We start from the raw sequence: 22,844 nt of genomic DNA on the forward strand, positions 1-22,844 counted from the left end.
AAAATTTTCACCCAGAGGGTAGAATCTGGAACACACTGCCTGAGGGGGTGGTAGAGGCAGGAACCTGGTGGCACAGTGGCGCAGTGGTCAGCACCGCAGCCTCACAGCTCCAGTGACCGTTCAGTTCTGGTTACTGCCTGTGCGGAGTTTTCAAGTTCTCCCTGTGACGTCGTGAGTTTCCGCCGAGTGCTCCGGTTTCCTCCCACAACCAAAGACTTGCAGGTTGATAGGTAAATTGGCCATTGTAAATTGCCCCTAGTGTAGGTAGGTGGTAGGAGAATGGTGGGGATGTGGTAGGGAATATGGGATTATTGTAGGATTAGTATAAATGGGTGGTTGTTGGTCGGCACAGACCCGGTGGGCCGAAGGGCCTGTTTCTGTGCTGTATCTCTAAATAAATGAAATAAAATAAAAATAAAACCCTCACAACATTTAAGAAGTATTTAGATGAGCACTTGAAATGCCATAGCATACAAGGCTACAGGCCAAGTGCTGGAAAATGGGATTAGAATAGATAGCTGCTTGATGGCTGGCACAGACACTATGGGCCGAAAGGCCTGTTTCTGAGCTGTATAACTCTATGACTCTGTGACACTGCTGTCGACACATCTCGAGATCCACTTTCAATGCCATTTGCTGCCCCATGCATGCTCTTGACTTCTCTCTTCAGCAGTACTAACTCACTCTCTTTCAAACAATTTCACTTCATCCTTCACCTTATCCAGCACTTTAACGAAAGATTTCTTTCCTTCCTTTTGGGTGTCAAGGATCACAAACTTCCTCACCTCATGGATACCAAGACCCTTCTGGATCCTTTTTCCCTTTCACTTCCCTCTAACCGCATCATTTCTCCAATCTCACCCCTTGCCATGTATTCACAATACTCTCGGACCTTCTCCTCTCTGAATCTGAACTATCTGTCCTCAGCAAGGACTCAGCTTCATCCCCGTATGTCCCCACATGAACGAATTTTGAACTTGGCATGACGCTGAGCTCTCCTTCAGTTGCCTTCGTCTCCATGCCCACTTCTTTGGCCAGGAATATTTCCCCTGCTCAGTGGACCCTTTTACCCGTCTTCAGTATTTTCCCTCCACCTGGACTCCTCCCTCTGGCCTCTTATCCGCTTGAGATCTGTCCATTGACAATTGCCAGTGTGACATCAGTCATCTCAGTTTCTGTGCTCCCCTCACTCACTCTAACCCACCTCCCTCTGAATTTTCTGCACTCCATTCTCTCAGGTCCCACTCTAACATTGTCATCAAACTCACTGACAAGGATGGTGCTGTGTTGCCTGGTAAATCGCCATCTACGAAATAGAGGCCAAACACCAACTCTCTAACACTTATTCCTATCTCCCTGGACCATGGCATCGCCATTAAACATCCAGCGATTGTTTCCAGGATTGTCACTGACTTCATCTCCTCTGGAGATCTTCCCTCCACTGCCTCCAATATCATAGTTCCCCAACTCCATATTGCCCACTTCTACCTCCTCCCCAAAATCCACAAACAGGACTGCCCTGGTAGACCCATCAATTCAGCCTGTTCCTACCCCACTGAACTGATTCCTTCCAGTCTCAACTCTATTTTTTCTCCCCTTGTCCAGACTCTTCCCAACTACCTTAATGACTCTGCCAATGCCCTCCATCACGAAGTAGAATCAGTACGGGTGGAAATTAGGAATAGCAAGAATCGGAAAACACTGGTGGGAGTAGTTTAAAGGCCCCACAAAGGTTGTTATACCGTTGGACAGAGCATTAAACAAGAAATTATTGGAGCTTGTAACAAAGGCAATTTAATAATTGTGGGAGATATTAATCTTCATCTAGATTGGGACAATGAAATTGGCAAGAGTGGTCTAGAAGATGAGTTTGTAGATTGTTTTGGGAAAGTTTCTTGAAGGAATGCGTTGTGGAACTGACAGAGATTAAGCCATCTTAGATCTAGTATTGTGTACGGGCACAGTGTAGACATGTCCCCACAAAGAAAAAGGGTGGTACTGCAAAATCTAGAGCCCCCTGGTTATCTAGAAGCATATAGGGCAAGATAAAGGAGAAAAAGAAAGTTTATGATGGTCAGAAAAAACTTTATACTTTAGAAAGCCTAGAGGAGTATAGAAAGTACAAAAGGAAATTAGGAAAGCAAAGAGAGGGCATTAAAAATTATTGGCAGGTAAACTCAAGAAAAACCCGAAGATGTTTTATCAGTACATTAAGGGCAAGAGGATAACTAAGGAAAGGGTAGGGCCTATCAGAGATGTACAAGGGAACTTATGCATGGATGCAGAAGATGTGGGCAGGGTTCTTAATGGGTGTTTTGTCTCTGTCTTCACAAAGGAGAGGGATGGTGCAGACATTGTAGTAAAAGAGGAGTGTGAAATATTAGATATGATTAGCATAATGAGAGAGGAAATACTAGAGGGTCTGACATTCTTGAAAGTATATAAATCACCAGAGCCGGATGGATTGTATCCCAGGTTGTTAAAGGAAGCCAGGGAGGAAATAGTGGATGCGCTGAGGATCACCTTCAAATCCTTACTAGATACAGGCGAGGTACCAGATGATTGGAGGTCTGCGAATGTCCTACCATTGTTTAAAAAGGGTGTGAAGTTTAGGCCAAATAATTATAGGCCGGTCAGTCTGGGTAACTTATTAGAATAAATTCTGAGAGATAGATAAACTGCCACTTAGAAAAGCATGGATTAATTAGGGAAAGATTGTGTCTTACTAATTTAATTGAATTTTTTGAGGAATTAACAAGGAGGATTGATGAGGGTAGTGCAGTGTATGTGGTCTACATGGATTTTAGTAAGGCATTTGACAAGGTCCCACATGGCAGACTGATCAGAAAAATAAAAGCCCATGGGATACATGGGAATGTGGCAAGTTGGATCCAAAATTGGCTCAGTGACAGGAAACAAAGGATAATGGTCGACAGATATTTTTGCGAATGGAAAGCGGGTTCCAGTGGTGTACCACAGGGCTCAGTGTTGGGTCCCTTGATGTTTGTGGTATATATTAATGATTTGGACTTAAACGTGGGAGGCATGATTGGTAAATTTGCAGAGGACACAAAAATTGGCCGTGTAGTTGATAGTGAAGAGGATTGTTGTAGACTCCAGAATGATATCAATGGTTTGGTTGAGTGGGTGGAAAAGTGGCAAATTGAATTCAATCCAGAGGAGTATGAGGTAATGCACTTGGGGAGGGCAAATAAAGCAAGGGAATACACAATAAGTGTACTATACACAAAAAGCAGGACAAGTCCAACCCGACCAATTACCGCCCCATCAGCCTACTTTCAATCATCAGTAAAGTGATGGAAGGTGTCATCAACAGTGCCATCAAGCGGCACTTGCTTAGCAATAACCTGCTCAGTGACGCTCAGTTTGGGTCCCGCCAAGGCCACTCAGCTCCTGACCTCATTACAGCCTTGGTTCAAACATGGACAAAAGAGCTGAACTCAAGAGGTGAGGTGAGAGTGACTGCCCTTGACATCAAGGCAGCATTTGACCGAGTATGACATCAAGGAGCCCTAGAGAAACTGAGGTCAATGGGAATTAGGGGGAAAACCCTCCACTGGCTGGAGTCATACCTAGCGCAAAGAAAGATGGTTGTGGTTGTTGGAGGTCAATCATCTGAGCTCCAGGACATCACTGCAGGAGTTCCTCAGGATAGTGTCCTAGGCCTAACCATCTTCAGCTGCTTCATCAATGACTTTCCTTCAATCATAAGGTCAGAAGTGGGGATGTTTGCTGATGATTGCACAATGTTCAGGCTTCGTGACTCCTCAGATACTGAAGCAAGATACTGTAGAAATGCAGCAAGACCTGGACAATATCCAGGCTTGCGTTGAGAGGTGGCAAGTAACATTCGCGCCACACAAGTGCCAGGCAATGACCATCTCCAACAAGAGAGAATCTGACATCAAACGGCATTACCATCGCTGAATCCCCCACTATCAACATCCTAGGGGCTACCATTGACCAGAAACTGAACTGGAGTAGTCATATAAATACCATGGCTACAAGAGCAGGTCAGAGGCTAGGAATCCTGAGGCAAGTAACTCACCTCCTGACTCCCGAAAGCCTGTCCACCATCTACAGGGCACAATTCAGGAGTGTGAAGGAATACTCTCCACTTGCCTGGATGGGTGCAGCTCCAACAACACTCAAGAAGCTCGACACCATCCAGGACAAAGCAGCCGGTTTGATTGGCACCCCATCCACAAAAAATATTCACTCCCTCCACCACCGACGCACAGTGGCAGCAGTGTGTACCATCTATAAGATGCACTGCAGCAATGCACCAAGGCTGCTTAGACAGCACCTTCCAAACCCGCGACCTCTACCAACTAGAAGGACAAGGGCAGCAAATGCATGGGAACATCACCACCTGCAAGTTCCCCTCCAAGTCACACACCATCCTGACTTGGAACTATATCGCTGATCCTTCACTGTCGCTGGGTCAAAATCCTGGAACGCCGTTCCAAACAGCACTGTGGGTATACCTACCCCAAATGAACTTCAGCGGTTCAAGAAGGTAGCTCACCACCACCTTCTCAAGGGCAATTAGGGATGGGCAATAAATGCTGGCCTGGCCAGTGACGCCCACATCCCATGAATGAATAAAAAAAAATTTCTTTTAAATAAACGGGAGGATATTGAGAGGGGTTGAAGCTGTGAAAGATCTTGGAGTGCATGTCCACAGGTCCCTGAAGGTGGCAGGACAGGTAGATAAAGTGGTGAAGAAGGCATATGGAATGCTTTCCTTTATTGGCCGAGGTATAGAATCCAAAAGCAGGTATGTAATGCTGGAACTGTATAAAACGGTGGTTAGGCTACAGCTGGAGTATTGTGTACAGTTCTGGTCATCACATTACAGGAAGAATGTAATTGCTTTGGAGAGAATGCAGAGGAGATTTACAAGAATGTTGCCAGGGCTCAAAAGTTGCAGCTATGAGGAAAGATTAGATAGGCTCAGATTGTTTTCCTTAGAACAAAGGAGGCTGAGGGGTGACTTAATTGAGGTGCAGAAAATTATGAGGGGCCGAGATAGAGTAGATAGGAAGGATCTGTTTCCCCTAGCGGAGAGATCAATTACCCGGGGGCACAGAGTTAAAGTGATTGGTTGAAGGATTAGAGGGGACATGAGGAAAAACTTTTTCACCCAGAGGGTGGTGCGGGTCTGGAATCCACTGCCCGGATCAGTGGTGGAGGCAGAAACCTTCAAAAAGCTACCTGCAGCTCCACCTGAACTGCTGTAACCTGCAAGGTTATGGACTAGGTGCTGGAAGGTGGAATTAGATTGGGCGGCTAGTTTTTTCAGCTGGCACAGACACGATGGGCTGAATGGCCTCTTTCTGTGCTGTAACTTTTCTATGGTTTCTATGTGTTCTATGTGTAATGAAGCAGGGTTAATTAATAATCATAGTAAAAATTCCACAAGGAAATAATGATCATAATACTACTTTGAATTTCATGTTAAGTTTAAAAGTGGACTTACTCCAATCACAAACAAGAATTTTAAACTTAAACAAAGCCAATTACATAGGTATGAAGGAAGAACTGGCTAAGTTAAATTGGCTAAATAGACTAAAAAGTATGGTGGTAAATGAACAGTGGGAAACCTTTGAAGAAACAATTCAAAATGTTCAACAAAAATACATTCCATTGAAAAACAAAAACTCAACAAGAAAGACTCATCTGTGGCTCACTCAGGAAGTTAAGGATAGTATTAGATTGAAAGAAGAGTGTTAGATATGTTGCAAAAAAGAGTAGCAAGACTGATGATTGGGAGTGTTTTAGAAACTAGCAAAGGGCCATTAAAAAGTTGATAAAAATTGAAAAAATAGAATGAGTAAACTAGCCAGTAATATAAAAACAGATTATGAGTTTTTATAAATATATCAGAAGGAAGTGAGTGGCTAAAGTAAACATTGGTCCCTTAGAAGCAGGGACGGGAGAAATTATAATGGGGAATGAGGAAATGGCAGAGGTACTGAACAAATATTTTGTGTCTGTCTTCACAGTAGAAGACACAATTTTCATACCAGAAATAGATGGTAATCTAAGGCTAGAAAAGTGAGGAAATTGATAACAGCAGAGAAAAAGTATTGGAGAAACTTAAGAAATTAAAATCTGACAAATCCCTAGCGCATGATGGTCTACACCCTAGGGTGCTAAAATAGATAGCTGCAGAGATAGTGGATGCGTTAGCTATGATTTTCCAAAATTCCCTACATTTGGGAAAGGTCCCATCAGATTGGGAGTTGGCACATGTTACACCACTTTTCAAGAAAGGAGGGAGAGAGAAAACTGTGAACTACAGGCCAGTTAGCCTAGCATCAGTCGTTGGGAAAATGCTAGAATTTCTTATTAAGGAAGTCTTAACAATGCACTTAGAAAAGCACAGTATGATTCAAACAAGTCACCATGGTTTTACGAAAGGGAAATCCTGTTTGACAAATTTAATAGAGTTTTTTGAGGATGTAACTAGTAGGGTAGATAAAGGGGAACCAGTAGATGTAGTATCCTAGGATTTTCAAAAGGCATTCGATAAGGTGCCACACAAAAGGTTAATAGTCAAGATAAGGGCTCATGGAGTTGGAAATAATATATTAGCATGGATAGAGGATTGGTTAATGGACAGGAAACAAAGACTGGGTATAAATGGGGCATTTTCAAGTTGGCAAGCAGTGAATAGTGGAGTGCTACAAGGATCCAGGCTGGGGCCTCAGCTATTTACAATCTATATTAATGACTTAAATGAAGAGACAGAGAGTAATATATCTAAGTCTGCTGATGATACAAAGATAGGTGGAAAGGTAAGCTGTGGGGAGAACACAGAGAGGCTGCAAAGAGATAGATACAGATTAAGTGAGTGGACAACAAGATGGCAGATGAAATATATTGCAGGGAAGTGTGAAGTTATTCATTTTGGTCATAAGAATATAGAAACATAATATTTTTTAAAAGGTGTGAAACTTGTAAGTGATGATGTTCAAAGAGACTTGGGTGTGCTTGTACAAGAAATGCAGAATGTTAGCATACAGGCACCGCAAGCAATTAGAAAGCCAAATGACATGTTGGCCTTTATTGCAAGGGGATTTGAGTACAGGAACAAAGAAGTATTGCTACAATTGTACAAGGTTTTGGTGGAACCACATCTGGAATACTGTGTGTAGTTTTGGTCTCCATATTTAAGAAAGAATATACTTGCATTGGAGGCAGTGCAGCGAAGATTCACTAAATTAGTCCCTGGGAAGAGGGGGTTGTCCTGATGAGAGGCGGAGTAAATTTGGCATAAACTCTCTGGAGTTTAGAAGAATGAGAGGTGATCTCATTGAAACATAGAAGATTCTGAAGGGGCTGGATAGGGTAGACACTGAGAGATTGTCTCCACTGCTTGGGAATCTAAAACATGGGGGCACAGTCTCAGGATAAGGGGCTTATCATTTAGGACTGAGATAAGGAGAAATTACTTCACTCAAATGGTTGCGAAACTTTGGAATTCCTTACCCCAGAGGGTTGTGGATGCTCCATCGTTGAATACATTTAAGGCTGAGATAGACAGATTTTTGGTCTCTCAGGGAATCAAGGGATATGGTGAGCGGGCAGGAAAGTGGAGTTGAAGCCTAAGATCAGCCATGATCGTTTTGAAAGGCAGAGCAGGCCTGATGGACCATATGGTCTACTCCTGGTCCTATTCCTTGTGTTGTTGTGTTCTGTGGAGAAAGAAACAGAGTTAATGTTTCAGGTTGATGACCTTTCATCCAATTTCCTCCCTTCCCTCAGCTTCACATGGTCCATCTCTGGCTCTTCCCTTCCCTTCCTTCACTCCTCTGTCTCCATTTCTGGGGAGAAGCTATCAACTAATATTCACTATAAGCCCACGGTCTCCCACAGCTACCTTGACTACACTTCTTCCCATCCCACTTCCCGCATTCTCTTAATTTATCCATCTCCATTGCATCTGTGCTGACCATACAATCTTCCATACTAGAGCTTCCAATATGTCTTCCTTTTCCCTCAACTAAGAATTCCCCCTTACTGTGGTTGACGGGGCCCTTGACCGTGTCTGTTCTATTTCACACACTTCTGCTGTCACCCTTTCTCCTCTCTCTCAGAAGCACAATAGGGTTCCCCTTGTCCTCACCTTCCAGCCCCATCAGACTCCATATTCAATGGATCATCCTCAGCCATTTCCGCCACCTCCAGTGTGATGCCACCAACAAACACATCTTCCTCTCCCCTCCCCTTTCAGCATTCCAAAGGGACCATTCCTTACGCGACACCCTGGTCTTTTCCTCAATCACAGCAACACCTCCTCCTCTTCCATGGCACCTGCTAATGCTAATGTTTGCAACATTCAAGACCCCAAACACTCATTCCAGCTGAAACAGCGATTTACTTGGACTTCTTTCAATTTAGTATACTGCATTTGTTGCTCACGATGTGGTCTGCTCTATATTGTGGACACCAAATGCAGATTGGGTGACCACTTTACAGTACACAAGTGAGACCTGAGCTTCCAGCGTGTTATTTTAATTCTCCATCTCACTTCCACTCTGCCCTCTCTGTCCTTGGCCTTTTGCATTGTTCCAATAAAGTTCAACACAAGGTTGAGGAACAACACCTCATCTTTTGATTTTACAGCCCTCCAGACTCAACAATTCAGCAATTTAGAGTCATAGAGTCGTACAGCATAGAAACAGGCCCTACGGCCCACCACGTCCATGCCGACCATAATGCCTATCTATACTAATCCCACCTGCCTGCATTAATTTCATATCCCTCTATGCCTTTCTCATTCAAGTACCTGTCCAGATGCCTCTTAAATGTTGCTACTGTTCCTGCCTCCACCACCTCCTCTGGCAGCTCATTCCAGATACCCACTATTCTTTGTGTGAAAAATTTACCCCTTTGATCCCCTTTAAACATCCTTAAATCTATGCCCTCTAGTTTTAGTCACCCCTACCATGGGAAACAGACTCTGGCTATCTACCCTATCTATGCCTCTCATAATTTTATATACCTCTATCATTTAGTTTAGTTTAGTTTAGAGATACAGCACTGAAACAGGCCCTTCGGCCCACCGAGTCTGTGCCGACCATCAACCACCCATTTATACTAATCCTACACTAATCCCAGATTCCTACTACATCCCCACCTGTCCCTCTATTTCCCTACCACCTACCTATACTAGGGGCAATTTTATAATGGCCAATTAACCTATCAACCTGCAAGTCTTTGGCATGTGGGAGGAAACCGGAGCACCCGGAGGAAACCCACGCAGACACAGGGAGAACTTGCAAACTCCACACAGGCAGTACCCAGAATCGAACCCGGGTCCCTGGAGCTGTGAGGCTGCGGTGCTAACCACTGCGCCACTGTGCCGCAGTTAGTTAGACTGTTAGTTCAACAATTTCAGATCGTAACTACTGCCTCCATTTCTTCAGACAACAGCTGTTGCTGATGATTCTGTTATTCCCATTTACCACTCGCTTGATCCATCTTTTGTTTCTTTACTTGTCCCATTACCACCCCCTTGTTCTCACCTGCTTCCATTCTTATTCACATGGGACACCCAACTCTGCCTCATCACCACTTTGGTCGACTCCTCCTCTGCTGTTAAATTATCAAAGTGCTTATCCAACATCCAGTAGTGGATGAGTACAACTTTCCTTCAATTAAATATTGGCAACATTGAAGCCATTGTTTCCAGACCCCACTCCAAATTCCATTCCCTAACTACTGAGTCCATCCTGCTTCCTGCCAACAGCCTGAGACTAAACCATATTATTTGCAAATTGGACCCCGAGATGAACTTCCAACCACATATTTGTACCATCACTAAGACCATCTATTTCCACCTCCACAACGTTGCCTGACTTCACCCCAATTGCAGCTCATTTGCTGCTGAAACCCGCATTCATGCCTTTGTTACCGCTAGACTTGACTATTCCAATGCACTCCTGGCTGGTCTCCCACATTCTACCCTCCGTAAACTTGAGGTCATGCAAAACTCTGCTGCCCGTGTCCTAATTCACACCAAGTCCCGTTCCTCTAACACCCTTGTATTCGCTGACCTGCATTGGCTCCCAGTCAAGCAACATTATGGGCTGGACTTTCAAAACGCTTTGGGGGCGAGTTGAAGACGACACTCCCGGAAGGCATCTCTGGGTCCCAACGCCTCCAGAATGTGCTGAAATTTTCAAAGAGAAGAGTGGGAGGAGCGACCTGTCGGGTACACCTAAGTGATTAGCTGTCCGGAGCAATGCGGTTGAAGATTGTTTGATGTCAGTAATTATTCAAAGAAATTGAAAAAAGTGTGATTGAAATATAGTGCTTCACCTGCTGTTCAGCTTTGCAGTCTGAAGCTGCTTCCCTCAATCTAATGGAGAAGCTGAAAGAGAAGTCAGAACTATTAAGAAATTGTTGGAGTGTTGCAGTAATTTAGCATTAGGAGTTATTGAACATTGGGCTCATAAAAACACAAGAAGATAAGAAGTAAGAGCAGGACTTAACCATACGGCCCCTCGAGCAGTCATGGATATCTTCTTCCTTGACTCCACTGTCCCGCCTGCACCCCATATCCCTTGATTCCCTAAGAGATCAAAAATCTATCTATCCCAGCCTTGAATATGCTTAATGATGGAGCATCCACAACCCCCTGTCCAAATTCCAAAGATTCACAACCCTCTGAGTGAAGAGATTTCTCCTCAACTCAGTCCTAAATGATCGATCACTGATCCTGAAGCTGTGCCCCTGAGTTTTAGATTCCCCAGCTAAGGAAAACAAACTGTCAAGTCCCTTCAGAATCTTGTATGGTTCAATAGATCACCGATAATTCTAGATCCAATTTATTCAGCCTCTCATCATAGGACAATCCTCTCATCCCCGGAACCAATCTAGTGAACTTTTGCTATACCACCTCCAAGATATGGACAACAAAACTGTAGAAGGTACACCAGATATGGTCTCACCAAAGGTCTATACAATCTTTTTATTTTATTTAGATACAGCACTGAAACAGGTCCTTCGGCCCACCAAGTCTGTACCGACCATCAATTTATACTAATCCTACATTAATCCCATATTCCTACCACATCCCCACCTTCCCTCAATTCCCCTACCTATACTAGGGGCAATTTATAATGGCCAATTTACCTACCAACCTGCAAGTCTTTGGCTGTGGGAGGAAGCTAGAGCACAAGATCACAGGGAGAACTTGCAAACTCCATACAGGTAGTACCCAGAATTGAACCTGGGTTGCTAGAGCTGTGAGACTGCAGTGCTAACCACTGCGCCACTGTACAACCACTGTGTAGCAAGACTTCCTGTTCTTGTACTCCAGTCCCCTTACAATAAAAGCTAATATACCATTTGCCTTCCTAATTGCTTGCTGTAACTGCATGCTAAATTTCTGTGTTCCATGTACAAGTGCACCCAAATCTCTCTGAACATCACCATGTAGAAGTTTCACACTTTTTAAAAAATATTTTGTTTTTCTATTCTTATTACCAAAGTGAATAACCTTACACTTTCCCACATTATACACCATCTGCCACCTTGTTGCCTACTCACTTAACCTGTTTTTATTTCTTTGCAGCCTCTTTGTGTCCTCCTCACAGCTTACATTCCCACCTAGCTTTGTATTGTCAGCAAAGTTGGATGCGTTATTCGCAGTGTCTCCATCTGAGCCATTAATATAGATTGTAAACAGCTGAGGCCCTAGCATTGATCCTTGCAGCACTCCATTAGTTATAGCCTGCCAACCTGAAAATGCCCCATTTCTCCTTATTCTGTGCTTTCTGTTCATTAACCAATCCTCCATCCATGCTAATATATTACCTCCAACTCCAGGAGGCCTTATCTTGCCTATTAGTCTTTTGTGCATCATCCTTTTGGAGATCCAAGTATACAACATCTACTGGCTCCTCTTTTTCTACTTTACTAATTATGTTCCCAAAAACGCTAATAAATTTGTCAAACATGATTTTCCTTTTGTAAAACCATGTTGATTCTGTCTGATCATACCGTGATTTTCTAAGTGCATTGTAAAGACTTCTTTAATAATAAGATTCCAGCATTGTTCCAATGACTGATGTCAGGCTAACTAGGCTCTTGTTCCCTGTTTCTTTCCTCTTCCTCTTTTTTAAAAAAGCGCTGTTATTTTTGCAAACTTCCAACCCACTGGGACCATTCTAGGATCTAGGGAATTTTAGAAAATCTACTATCTCTACAGCTACCTCTTCCAAAATCCTAGGATGTATGCTATCTGGTCCTGGGGGTTCGTTGGCTTTTAATGCCTTAAGTTTCTCTAAAGCTATTCTCTGCTGACATTAGTCACTTTAATTTCCTCCTCTTATTAGCCCCCTGGCTACCCTCCATTTCTGGTATGTATTTTCTATCTGAAAACACAAAATATTTGTTCAATGCCTCTGCCATTTCCTCATTCCCCATGATAATTTTTCCTGTCTCTGCCTCTAACAGACCAACATTCACTTTAGCTTCTCTCCTCCTTTTTGTAGGCTTGTAAGAGCTCTTACAATCTGTTATATATTTCCAGCTAGTTTACTCTCTATTCAGTTTTGTTCCCTTGTTATCAACTGTTCAGTTGCCCTTTCCTGGTTTCTAAAGCTCTCCCAATCCTCAGGCTTATTACTGGTCTTCACAACATTAGAAGCCTCTTCTTTTGATCTAAAACTATCCTTAATTCCTTAGTAAGTCATAGATTGATAATTCTCACTGAGATTGTTTTTCTTAATGGAATGTATTTTAGTTGACTATTTTGAAAAGTTGCTTTAAATGTTTGCCACTATTTATTTACTGCCATATATTTTAGCCTATTTACCCAAACCTAAGCAATCTCTCCTCTCCTACTTATGTAATTGACTTTGTTTCAGTTTAAGATTCTTGTTTAGGACTTGAGTATGTCACTCTCAAACTTAATATGGAATTCAAATGTATTATGATCACTTTTTCTCAGACGATCTTTTACTATTACACAATGCTAGATCTAAAATAACTTTGTCCCAGTTGGGTTCCAATTTATGTGGCTCGGTATCATATTTTGCTTTATAGTCATAGAATCATAGCAATTTACTACTACTACTACTCTACTCACTGTACAGCACAGGAACAAGCCATGTGGCCCTCCAAACCTACACCGATCTTGATGCCTGTCTAAACTAAAACCTTCTGCACTTCTGGAGTCCATATCCCTCTATTCCCATCCGATTCATGTATTTGTCAAGATGCCTCTGAAACGTCGCTATCGTACCTGCTTCCACCACCTCCTTCGGCAGCAAGTTCCAGGCACTCACCACCCTCTGTGTAAAAAACCTGCCTCGCACATCCCCTCTAAACTTTGCCCCTCGCACCTTAAACCTATGTCCCCTAGTAACTGACTCTTCCACCCTGGGAAAAAGCTTCTGACTATCCACTCTGTCCATGCCACTCATAACTTTGTAAACCTCTATCATGTCGCCCCTCCACCGCCGTCGTTCCAGTGAAAACAAAACGAGTTTATCCAACCTCTCCTCATAGCTAATACCCTTACTGCACCCCCCACGACCTCCCCTTCACAAAACCATGCTGCCTCTTGCTAATAAGTCCATTTGGTTCCAAATGGGAGTAAATCCTGTCCCGAAGAATCCTCTCCAATAATTTCCCTACCACTGACGTAAGGCTCACCGACCTATAATTTCCTGGATTATCCTTGCCACCCTTCTTAAACAAAGGAACAACATTGGCTATTCTCCAGTCCTCTGGGACCTCACCTGTAGCCAATGAGGATACAAAGATTTCTGTCAAGGCCCCAGCAATTTCCTCCCTTGCCTCCCTCAGTATTCTGGGGTAGATCCCATCAGGCCCTAGGGACTTATCAACTTAATGTTTTTCCAGACGCCCAACACCTCCTCCTTTTTGATATCGACATGACATAGACTATCTGCACTCCCTTCCCTCGACTCATCATCCACCAAGTTCTTCTCTTGGGTGAATACTGATGCAAAGTACTCATTTAGTACCTCGCCCATTTCCTCTGGCTCCACACATTCCCTTCTCTGTCCTTGAGTGGGCCAACCCTTTCCCTGGCTACCCTCTTGCTCTTTATATACATATAAAATGCCTTGGGATTCTCCTTAATCCTGTTTGCCAATGACTTTTCATGATCCCTTTTAGCCCTCTTGACTCCTTGTTTAAGTTCCTTCCTACTTTCTTTATATTCCTCAAGGGCTTCGTCTGTTCCCAGCCTTCTTGCCCTTACGAATGCTTCCTTTTTCTTTTTGACCAAGCTCACAATATTTAATATCTAAATTTCATAAAATTTACAGCACAGTAGGAGGCCATTTGGCCCATTGTGTCCATGCCAGCTGACATGTAGCCATCCAGCTTAATACCACTTTCCAGATCTTGGCCATAGCTTTGTACGTTATGGCACTTCAAGTACATATCCAAGTATTTCTTAAATGTTCTGAGGGTTTCTGCCTCTACCACCCTTTCAGGCAGTGATCTCCACTACACTCTGAGTGAAAATTTTCCCCGCGAATCCCTTCTAACCTCCTACCTCTTACCCTAAATCTATGCCTCCTGTTTATGGACCTCTCACCCAAGGGGAATCGGGTCTTCCTATCCACTTTATCTAGACTCCTCATAATTTTATACACTTCTATTAGGTTTTGCCTCAGCCTCCTCTGTTCCAAAGGAAACAACCCTAACCTATCCAGTCTTTCCTCACAACTAATATTCTCCAGTCCAGGCAACATCCTCGTAAATTTCCTTTGTATCCTCTCCAGAACAATAACATCTTTCCTCTGGTGTGGTGACCAGAACTGCACTCAGTATTCCAGCTGTGGCCTAACTAGTGTTTTATACAGTTCCAGCATAACCTCCCAATTATTCTATTCCAAGCCTCGGCTAATAAAGGCAAGTATCCCTTATGCTGTATTGCCCACCTTATCTACCTGTCCAGCCACCTTCAGGGATCTGTGGACATGCACTCCAAGGTCCTGCTGTTCCTCTGCACTTCTCAGTATCCTACCATTTATTGTGTATTCTCTTGCCTTGTTAGCCTTCCCCAAAGCATTACCTCACACTTATCCAGATTGAACCCCCTTTGCCACTGTCCTGCCCACCTGACCAGTCCATTGATATCTTCCTGCAGTCTTCAGCTTTCTTTTTCATTATCAACCACACGACCAATATTCATATTGTCCAAATTCTTAATCACACCATCTACATTCAAGACCAAACCATTGATACATACCACAAAAAGCAAGGGACCTAGTACTGAGCACTGTGGAGCCCCACTGGAAACAGCCTTCCAGTCACCAAAACACCCTTGAAACAATACCGTTTGCTTCCTGCCTCTGACCCCCCCTGGGCTTTTACTTTCGTGATCGGTCTGCTATGTGGGATCTTATCAAAATCCATATAGGCTATATCAAATGCACTATCCTCATCAATCTTCTTTGTTACCTCCTCAAAAAATGCAATCATGTTAATCACACACAACCTTCCCTTAACAAATCCACGCTCACTGTCTTTGATTAATCCATGTCTTTCTAAATGAAGATTTATTGTGCCCCTCAGAACTTTTTCCAATAATTTTCCAACACCAAAATTAGGCTGACTGGTTTGTGATTACTCAGTCTATCCCTTTCTCGCTTTTTAAGCAATGGTACAATGTTAGCTGTCCTCCACACCTTTAGCCAGAAAGGACTGGAAAATGAGGGTCAGAGCCTTAGTTGTTTCTTCTTTTTCTCTCTTTAACAGCCGAGGATACATTTCATCTGGACCTGGGGATTTATCCACTTTCAAAGATGTTAAACTCGTTAATATTTCTTCTCTCACTACGTTAATTTCATCTATTATTTCACACTCCTTCTCCCTGATTGCGATGTCTGCATCGTCCCTCTCTTTTGTGAAAATGGATGCAAAGTATTCATTAAGAACCATACCAGCATCCTCCTCCTCCCCGCAGAGGTTACCCTTATGGTCCCAAATATGCCCTCCTCTTTCTTTAGTTATCCTCTTGTTCTTTTTATACTTATAAAAAAAGCTTTGGGTTTTCCCTGATTTTACTTGCCAATATTATTTCATGTTCTCTCTTTGCTATCCTAATTTCCTTTTTAATTTCAGCCCTACACTTTTTATATTCCTAGGTTTACTGCAATATTGAGTATTGGTATCTGTCATAAGCTTCCTTTTTTTTCTTTATCCTCTCCTTTAAGCCCCTTGACTTCTGGGGGCTCTGGATTTGTTAGTCCCATCCTTTTTCTTAGAATCATAGAATCATAGAAAGTTTAAGGCACAGAAAGAGGCCACTTGGCCCATTGTGTCTGTACTGGCCGAAAAATGATCCACCTATTCGAATCCCGCCTTCCAGCATTTGGTTCATAGCCCTGCAGATTACAGCACTTGAGGTGCATATCCAGACTCCTTTTGAATGAGTTGAGGCTTTCTGCCTCTACTACCCTTTCAGGCAGTGAGTTCCAGGCCCCCAGCATCCTCTGGGTGAAAAGGTTTTTCCTCATCTCCCCTCTAATTTTTCTACCAATCACTTTAAATCTATGCCCCCTCGTCATTGATTTCTCTATTAATGCAAATAGGCCCTTCACATCACTCTATCCAGGTCCCTCACAATTTTGTACATTTCAGTCAGATCTCTCCTCAGCCTTTTCTGTTCCAAGGAGAACAACCCCAGCCTATCCAATCTTTCCTCATAGCTGTACTTTTCCAGTCCTGGCAACATCCTCGTAAATCTCCTCTGTACCCTCTCTAGTGCAATTATATCCTTTCTGTAATGAGATGACCAGAACTGCACACAGTACTCAAGTTGTGGCCTAACCAATGAGTTATACAGTTCCAGCATATCCTCCCTGCTCTTATGTTCTATACCTCAGCTAATAAAGGAAAGGATTCCATATGCCTATTTAACCACCTTATCGACCTGTTCTGCTACCTTCAGGGATCTGTGGACATTCACTCCAAGGTCCCTCACTTCCTCTACACTTCTCAGTATTTTCCCATTAATCGTGTATTCCTTTGCCTTGTTTGACCTCCCCAAATGTATCACCTCACACTTCTCCAGGTTGAATTCCATTTGTCACTTTTCTGCCCTCTGACCAGCCCATCAATATCTTCCTGCAGCCTGCAGCTATCCTCCTTGCTATCCACCACACGGCCAATCTTTCTGCCGTCCACAAACTTCTTGATCATGACCCCTAAATTTACATCCAGATCATTAATATATGCCACAAAAAGCAGTGGACCCAGTACTGAGCCCTGCAGAACACCACTGGAAACAGCCCTCCAGTTGCAAAAACATCCGTCCACAATTCACCTTTGTTTCCTGCCACTGAGCCAATTTTGTTTCCACCTTGCTGCATTTCCCTGGATCCCATGGGATTTTACTTTTTTAACTAGTCTGCCATGTAGGACCTTGTCAAAAGCCTTGCTAAAAACCATGTAGTCCACATCAACTGCACTGCCCTCATCTATCTTCCTTGTTACTTGTTCAAAAAATTGAATCAAGTTGGTCAAACAAGATCTTCCCTTAACAAATCCATGCTGACTATCCTTGATTAATCCATGCCTTTCTAAGTGACAGTTTATCCTGTCTTTCAGAATAGATTCCAATAATTTGCTCACTACTGAGGTTAGACTGACTAGCCTGTAATTATTCGGTCTATCCTTCACTCCCTTTTTAAACAGAAGTACAACATTAGCAGTTCTCCAATCCTCCGGCACCACAGCTGTAGCCAGTGAGGACTGGAAACTGATGGTCAGACCCTCTGCTATTTCCTCTCTTGCTTCGTTTAACAGCATCTGCATCATCTCCCTCTTTTGGGAACACAGACGCAAAGTATTCATTAAGAACCATACCAATATCTTCCACCCCTACACAAAGGTTACCTTTTTTGTCGTTTATGGGCCCTACTCTCTCCTTAGTTATCCTTTTACTCTTAATGTATTGATAAAACATCTTTGGGTTCACTTTGATTTTTCTTGCCAATATTCTTTCATGCCCTCTTTGCTTTCCTAATTTCCTTTTTGATTTCACCCCTCCACTTTCTATCTTTCCACTGATTTCACCCCTCCACTTTCCACTTCCTCTCAGCTTTCTGTAGTATTGAGTTCTCGGTTTCAGACATAAGCGTTTCCTTTCTGCCTTTTCTTAACCTTTAAGATCTATGACATCCATGGGGCTCTTGATTTGGTCATCTCACCCTATTTCTTTGTGGGAACATGTTTATTCTGAACTCCTTAAATCTCCCCCTTGAATGTCTCCCACTGCTCTGACACTGATATTACTTTCAAATAGCTGTTTCAGTCCACTTTTGCTAAATCACTCCTCAGTTTAGTAAAATTGGCCTTGCCCCAATTGAGAACGATAACTCTTGTTCTATCTCTGTCCTTTTTCATAATTTTGTTAAAACTGACTGAATTATGATCACTATCACCAAAATGCTCTCCCATTGCCACTCCTTCCACCTGCTCATCTTCATTTCCTAAAACTAAGTCTAAAACTGCACCCTCTCTTGTTGGATTTGCTGCATACTGGGCAAAAAAGTTCTCCTGAATGCACCTCAAGAATTCTGCTCCCTCAATTCCTTTCACACTAAAACTAACCCAGTTAATATTGGGGTAGTTAAAATCCCCTACTATTACTGCCCTATTGTTTTTGCACTTCTCAGAGATTTGCCTACATATCTGCTCTTCTATCTCCCTCTGATTGTTTGGCAGTTTGAATGCCCCTTTTTTGTTCCTTAGTTCAATCCATATGGCCTCATTTGATGAACCTTCCAACATCATCCCTCCTCACAGCTGTAATAGTTTTCTTGACCAAAATTGCCACTCCCCCTCCTTTCTTATCCCCCTCCCTATCGTGTCTGAAAACCCTGTAACCAGGAACATTGAGCTGCCATTCCTGTCCCTCCTTAAGCCATGCTTCTGTAAGAGCTTTGATATCATACTGCCACGTGTCTATCTGTACCCTCAGCTCATCTGCTTTATTTTCTATACTCCTTGCATTGAAATAGATACCCTTGAGCACTGCCAAACTCTTTTTTTTTTAATTTTCTAGCCTTTGTTTCCTCTGTCTTCCAGACTCATCCATTAATTTTCTGTCTTCCATTTTCATTTCTTATTTTGTCCTAACTGAGTATACCTTCAGGTCCCCATCCTCCTGCCAAACTAGTTTAAACCCTCCCCAACAGCACTTGCAAAACATCCCACAAGGAACTCAGTCCCCGCTCTGTCCGGCCTGTACAGGTCCCATCTCACACAGAGCCGGTCCCAATGTCCCAAGAATCTAAAGCCCTCCCTCCTGCACCATCTTTCCAGCCACACATTTATCTGTCTTATCCTTCTATTTCTATATTCACTTGCGCGTGGCACTGGGAATAATCCGGAGATGACTACTTTTGAGGTCCTGCTTACTAATTTCTTACCTAGCTCCCGACTGCAGGATCACAACCCTCTTTCTCCTATGTCGTTAGTTCCGATGTGGACCATAACTGCTGGCTGTTCACCTTCCCTCTTCAGGATGCTCTGCAGCCACACAGTGACATCCTTGACACTGGCACCAGAGAGGCAACACACCATCCTGGATTCACGTCTGCGGCCTCAGAAACACCTGTCTGTTACCCTGACCATTGAATTACCTATCAGTATGAATCTTCCAGTCTTCCCTGTATCCCCCCTGTGCAGCTGAGCCACACATGGTGCCATGGACTTGGCTCTGGCTGCACTCCCCAGGTGAAGCATCATTTTTTTTCAGTATTCAGAACTGAATACTTGTTGGAGAGTGAGATGCACTCAGGGGTCTCCTGCACTACCTTCCTGATTCTTTTTGACTGCCTGGTGGTCCCCCATTCCCTCTCTCTCTGCATTCTCTTAAGTTGTGGGGTGATCACATCTATAAACGTGCTATCCATGTAGCTCTCATCCTCATGAATGCACCGCAGTGTCGCCAACTGCCTCTCAAGTTCCAAATCCCCGAGCTCAAGCTGCCGCAGTTGACAACACCTAATATAGATACATAGAAAATAGGAGCAGGAGTAGGCCATTCGGCCCTTCGAGCCTGCTCTGCCATTCATTATTGTCATGGCTGATTATCCAACTCAGTAACCTTTTCCCGCTTTCCCCCCATATCCTTTGATCCCTTTCACCCCAAGAGCTATATCTAACTCCTCCTTGAAAACATAGTGTTTTGGCCTCAACCGCTTTCTGTGGGAGCGAATGCCACAGGCTCACCACTCTCTGGATGAAGAAATTTCTCCTCATCTCAGTCCTGAAAGGCTTACCCCGTATCCTTAGACTATGACCCCTGGTTCTGGACCCCTGATTCCTCTGGAATCAATTTTATGCCCTCCACCACCATTCCCATCCTGAGGGGGACCATAAAATTCAGCTCCCAGTTTCCATCTGAGTGCAGCCTTTGGAAGATGTTGGTCTTCAGCAGTCTGTTTTGAACAATAGTTCCTGTTACAAGGCTGAACTTCTCTCTCAGCAACAAACAGCCTATCTCTCAATGTCCTTAGTAATTGAGTTCAAGCTGAAGCCTGTCTTTATTTTATTCTTAAAGTAATATTCCCTTGCTGAGTGATTGAGCCTGTCAGTGCTGCTAAATCTGATATCTCATTAAATTTTCCTCAGGTACAGTCAGTGCTCAGACGAGCAGTTTGTTGGACTCTGCTGCGATAAGGAATGTGATGATTCAGTCCTTCACTCACCTGTGCCTTCAACACCTGTCTCCACCTTGGTACAAATTCACATTAGACTCTGCACTGGTGCCACTGTGTTACTTAAATGTCAGTTGTGACTCAATGAGTAGCATTCTTGTCTCTAAACTAGTAGGTCAAGGGCTCAAGTCCCAGTCCAGGGATTTATGCACATAATCTCAGTTGACAGTGCAGTGCAGCATTGAGGGAGTGCTGTATTGTTAGGAGTGGCTGTCCTTTCTAAAAGGCATTAAAAGTTTGTTTGGAGGATGTAAAAGATCCCATGTATGTTTTGGAAATAAAGCAAGAGAATTGAGGATTCTGAAGGTCTTGGCTGTCCTCAGAACCTGTGTCAGCAGTGTGGGTAAAAATGAGTGTGCATAAAGGTATGATAGAGGTCAGTTTCCTGGAACCAACTGTAAATTGCTGACTTCCGTCTGGCTTCTTTATCTGCAAATTGGTGAATTCACCGTGAATGTCACTGATGCATTTTGCAGTAGCAAACAGTCAATTGCAGCCCATTCAACTGGATGGTTCTCAGTAGGCATCGAAAATCATTTACATTTACCATAGAGTGGACCTTTAACCCTCATCTAACCTACCACAATCAGTTTTATGTTTAACCATCCCCCCATCCATCTGGTCAAAATTGCTTGAACACCTGGGTCAGAATGAGTGAAGGGAGGGTATCGTTCAGCTTACTTAATTGCCTGCATGACAACAACATCAGATATCATTACAGAAAACACATTAGATCATTGTCCCATCACATCTTTTATCCACAAATATTGGTTAGGATAATCAATCAGAATCCCATACGGATTAATGCATCAGATCGGGCGGCACAGTGGCGCAGTGGTTAGCACCGCAGCCTCACATCTCCAGGGACCCAGGTTCGATTCCGGGTACTGCCTGTGTGGAGTTTGCAAGTTCTCCCTGTGTCTGCGTGGGTTTTCTCCGGGTGCTCCGGTTTCCTCCCACAAGCCAAAAAGACTTGCAGGTTGATAGGTAAATTGGCCATTATAAATTGTCACTAGTATAGGTAGGTGGTAGGGAAATATAGGGACAGGTGGGGATGTTTGGTAGGAATATGGGATTAGTATAAATGGGTGGTTGATGTTCGGCACAGACTCGGTGGGCCGAAGGGCCTGTTTCAGTGCTGTATCTCTAATCTAATCTAATCTAATCGCAAAAGTCTCCTACCCATTGATATAGTCATCACAATTACATCAGATATTTGCATCTGAATACCATCCATATTCAGATCAACATGGGTTAAGAGCATAAATTCTTGTACATTAAAACCTTGCAGTGAATGACTGATCCCTATGACTCCTGCAGAGTCAGAGATGTGTAAGGCTTGTAGGACAGTGACATTGGAACCAGTGTCAACTAATAATGCCTGTTGTGATCACAGCAGTAATAAAGGCTGATTGTCACGTGTCCTCTCAAACCATACTATTGGATAGTTGTTGGGGTCAGCCCCGGTCATTGTGGGTCCGGACATGTCGATTCATCCTTGACCAGTATCATTGAAGGCGGGACTGATTGGTCCAGGGAGGTCACCTCCCCACCCCCCACCAACCGCCCCCTAGTTAATTGCTGAGCAGCCAATATTGCAATTAGTTTGTCCAATTTTTGATCTGTGAGGGATGGCCAAGGAGTTGGTGGGGAGGTGGGTGGTTGAACCTTGGGTCCTGGATTTCTGTTGCCCCTGGATAGAACAGATGCATTTCAGCAATCCCTCGCCCAGTGTCCCAGTTAAAATACCCTTCCTCAGCAAAGTGATTTCTGTTCCCTGGTCTGGCACCAGAGCCCTATTGTCTATCCTGATCCCTGCTCTGCCCACCAGCCCCCTTCGGATACAGACCCTTGTCCACTCCCCTCTGAGCCCAGAGGCTTGAATCACACTCCTGTCTTGTGCCTTCTAGATGGTGGATAGGCTTTTGTGGAGTCAGGAGGTGGGGGTACTCGCCTCAGGATTTCCGGCCTCTGACCTGCTCTTGTAGCCACAGTATTTATATGACTGATCCAGTTAAGTTTCTGGTCAATTGTAACCCCCAGGATGTTGCTGGTGGGGGAATTCAGCGATGGTAATGCTGCTGAATGTCA

Source organism: Heterodontus francisci, chromosome 33 (genome assembly GCF_036365525.1).
Source record: "Heterodontus francisci isolate sHetFra1 chromosome 33, sHetFra1.hap1, whole genome shotgun sequence".
Classification (NCBI taxonomy): Eukaryota; Metazoa; Chordata; class Chondrichthyes; order Heterodontiformes; family Heterodontidae; genus Heterodontus; species Heterodontus francisci.